At 40.8% G+C, this 4,040-nt stretch overlaps 1 long non-coding RNA gene across 1 annotated transcript; it reads right to left on the bottom strand.

The window, feature by feature from the left end:
• Positions 1-442, bottom strand: LOC125284969. Its single transcript, XR_007191971.1, has 3 exons — positions 394-442; positions 176-235; positions 1-35 (listed from the first exon to the last, which is right to left on the bottom strand). It is a non-coding gene; the product is annotated as an uncharacterized LOC125284969 (long non-coding RNA).
• Positions 443-4,040: the final 3,598 nt, after the last annotated feature.

Genomic DNA, 4,040 nt, shown 5'->3' with positions numbered 1-4,040 from the left:
GGTGGGAGGGTGGGCCAGCTTTCTTCTCACTGACACTTCAAGAAGATTAAAAAAGGTCACAACAGAAAGATTAAAAGGCACCAACCATAAGACTTGCACCTTACGATATCTACATCTGATATTCGCTGTATGAGAAGTGCAGCAGTGTGCATTTATACACATAAAATCTTCTTACTAGACTTGCTCCTTTGATGGAAATGTGGGTGGGCTACAGAAGGCTGCTCCCTGTTTGTCACTGTCATGGCCATTTAAAAAAACAATGATTAAAATAAAAAAAAATGTTTAAACACAAAGATTACAAATTCTTATCAGGCATAATTACAAGTATGACCATGTAATTAATGTTCTAATGGACATATGGAAACTTAAGGTCAAAATAGTTATCCCACTTACCAGCTCTGATGTTGTTTCCAGCCATAGGTAGGAGGGGAGGGGGGGGGGGGGAGGGGGAGGGAGGGGGAGGGGGAGGGGGGAGGGAGGGGGAGGGATGTTTTTGGAAGGTTTGTTGTGCGTTTTCTTCTTCTTCTTCTTTGCCTGTGATGTGGTGCATTTTGGGTGTCTGATGAAGGGCACGATGCAGGGGATGATGGTGGTGATGGTGATGGTGATCTAAGTCGCGATGGTCTGTAAATTAAGTTTTTACAAAGATTAGTTTTCATATTGATCACATCGAACAGAGGGAAATATGACATGGGTGACGTGTGTGATTACAAAGAGGATGATCAAAAAGTCAAACATGATGCTCACCTTTTCCGCTGGCGAACTACTGGCAGCTCCTCTTTGTCCGTGTTCAGATCAGAAGTGTTGCAGGACAGCCCCCATCTCCTACTGACACTTTCAAAGCAGTCTGTAGGCAATGTTTAGTACCGTTTGTTACCAATTAATTCTATATCAAAACATCAAAATAGAAAGTACAATGAGTAACATCAGAACATCTTAACCCCCCAACCTTACTTGTCTCATGTAGTACTTCACAAGAGTACTGTTTCCATCCTTTAGATGGGTTAGGTGAAGTTCTCTTTAAAACACTTTGCAATATTTTGTATGAGTCTTTATATGGAGGCCACCAAGCCATGCCTCCATCATGTTTGCCTGAGTGATAAAAAAAAATACCATTTATTGACAGTGATAGACAGTTGACAAATATCTATACCAACATAAAACATAAAATTTGGAATGTTACAGCACTCAACATAGAAGAAAGACAACATACAACATACCACAAGAGCATACATGCTTGCCTCCCCGCATCCTACCTCCCCTCCCAATCACACACTGTCCAACCACAGCAGACCAGTATGCACTCTACCAGAGGGCCAATCCCAGCATTAACCTGATGTTGACAATGGAGTTCTCCTGTAGCCTTATCTAGGTCATTATAATGATGGTCAAAGATAAATATTTCCACTTCATTGCCCTGGCCTACCTGTAAACCATTCCCTTGCAACTGGTCCACTCGCTCCTTCATCAAAGGCCACTATAAGGTATAGCTTTTCCTGATGCAAAATTAGTAGTACAGTAAAGGTCAAAATCACATTTTCTTTTTCTGTACTGATCAAATCTAAAAATGTTCACAGTTGTACAGTATGTCTTCCTAAAGGCAGGGCTCGAAATTAACTTTTTTCCCTCAGTGTCCCTCAGCTGTCCCGAATTCTACTTGGTATTATCCAGGACTTTTTCCCCCCATTCTACATAATAAACATAGCATAATAATCAGAAACTTGCATCACTTAATTGACTCATTCTGGTCCACCATTAGGGTTGTGCCGATGGACGATATCATCAATTACAGGATCAGAAGGTAACCTATCCGTCTTTCACTGTAAGGCTTGTATTTCATGCATTTAACAAAAGTCCCAGACAGCAGCGGAGTGGTAATCAGGATTCGTTATTTGTGAAAGTTTTTTTTTACTTCGCCCTCCTATAGCCTGGACAGCGCGATCGCATCCCTTTACTTTCACTTCCCACCGCCCTCATAATTAGCATAGACGGTAGCCTGATAACGTGGGATGCTGCATAGCGTACTACTGAAGATTTTAAATGAGTGACCACGATAGTAGTCTTAAGTAGCTTTTTTGCTAGGCCCAGCGAAGGCTGGCAATGTGTAATATTCCGCTGGTTGGTGCACACGCAAGTGTTCAGATTTACAAAGGTACACAGAGGCCCGTTTATAAAATATGTTTCATATTCATGAGTCATTTAAAAGCAAGTAGACTACGCATAGAACTTGGCTAAGCACCTCGCAGACATATCCCAACATTTTTAAAGAGATCAAAGAACGACAGGTTAACGAATAGGCTATAGAAAACATCACTACATGATTAGTGCTAAGTTCATCTCTTCAGTTTTAGTCTAGGCTTATAGCCTACATGAAACAAGTGTGGTTTTCTGGGATAAAGCGAACCATCCTTCATCAGTGAATTTTGACGAGACATAACAATGAGACCAAAGTGAACTTCAGCTAAGAACCAAATTATAGATTACATGTTAGGGTGATGATGGTGAAGGTTTTACTGTGTACCTGTGTTGGAGCTGTAAACTGGACAGGGTCTGGAATGTGAGTGGGGCTGAACATTGCCTGTGGAACAGATAATCATGGAGGGAGCATTAGTTTATAGACAATTCACCCTTCGCTAAGCCACACCCGAAAACCGCCACAGGCCAATCGTGGCTTAGCAACCCGTCACTAGGCACGGGAGGTCTGACAAGCTTTTCGAGTTTTGCCATGTTATATTGTGGAGACTGAAAGCCTGTGGGTCATGAAGGGCACTTATTTGGATGTGTGGTGCCCTAACCCACGTAAAGACACAGTGAAATAACATGTTACACTATAGAAACATGATATAATTGGGAACACATATTGTTCTAACTGTAAAAAATGGCATATTGCATGATATTTCCATAACCGCGAGATACACGCTTCACGATAACGGCAAGAAGTTGTTAACAGACATTCACCAAGATGTATAGCCCATCAGCAATCTATTTAAAATAACACCTATTTGAAGTACCATTCATGATATGTTGTCAAATATTGAAGTTGTGGGAAGTACATAGCTTAAATGGTATGTTTCTTTCGTCCCCCATGCCTGTTCCATTCATTCATTCGACTTTTGCTTAAATAACTCATGAACGGTTTTGTTCAGAGATGAAATTCCAACTGTATTTGACAGAGGACAGATGTAGGTTGCTAGTGACAAAATATTAGCTTTCAGTGTGGTACGATGTCTTTGTAAATTACATTTCATTGAAAAGTCCCGGTTCTCCCCCTATGTAATAGACGTGCAGGGTACTAAAGCTTGTCAGACATCAACAGTAACTAAGGAGGGCGGGACTTAGCGTTGGGTGAATTTGAGGACCCTGCAATCAATACAAAATATGACAAATATTAGAACAGGTTGTGATTTAGGCTACTGTGCAATGTGAATGTAGAGGATGTTTTTGTGAATGTACCGAGTCAAACTTTCGTTTAAAAGCATAATTACGTCCGAAGCACCACTTTTAAGCTTTTCTGAGTTGTCGTTTTTTGGGTGAGATGGCCTTTTGAATGCACTACTATTTTAATACATCGCGTCAAATCGCTATTTTAAAAACACTAAGAAGGCTGGACACAACATGAAGCTTTGATCGAAGTCCAAACCCTTACTTTTTAGTAAACTATGTGTACACGAACATGTTCTCATTGCTCGAGTTCATGTGTAGAGACACTGCTGATACTTCGATCAAAGTTTCAAGTTGTGTCAGCCTTCCTAGTGTTTTAAAAATAGCGATTTTGACACGATCATGTATCAAACTAGATGTACCGCATAGCGGTACAAAATATGACCTCAGTCCTGTACATCCATTCCGCGAACATAAATCATATAAATGATTTTGTCTCCATCTTCTACTCCATCCCCCACTCTTGAAACTTTTGTGTATGCTTGTTTAGAATGTGTGTTTGCGGCCCGCACACAAAGTAGCCTACTGGCGCTGCAAGTCCTAGTTACTTTACTTTGAGCCATGCTCTTCCTTACTTGAATCACCTTTGAAAATAGAGG

Source organism: Alosa alosa, chromosome 20 (genome assembly GCF_017589495.1).
Source record: "Alosa alosa isolate M-15738 ecotype Scorff River chromosome 20, AALO_Geno_1.1, whole genome shotgun sequence".
Lineage (NCBI taxonomy): Eukaryota > Metazoa > Chordata > Actinopteri > Clupeiformes > Clupeidae > Alosa > Alosa alosa.
Note: the sequence above shows the minus strand (reverse complement) of the source record. Positions and strands in the feature narration are given on the sequence as shown.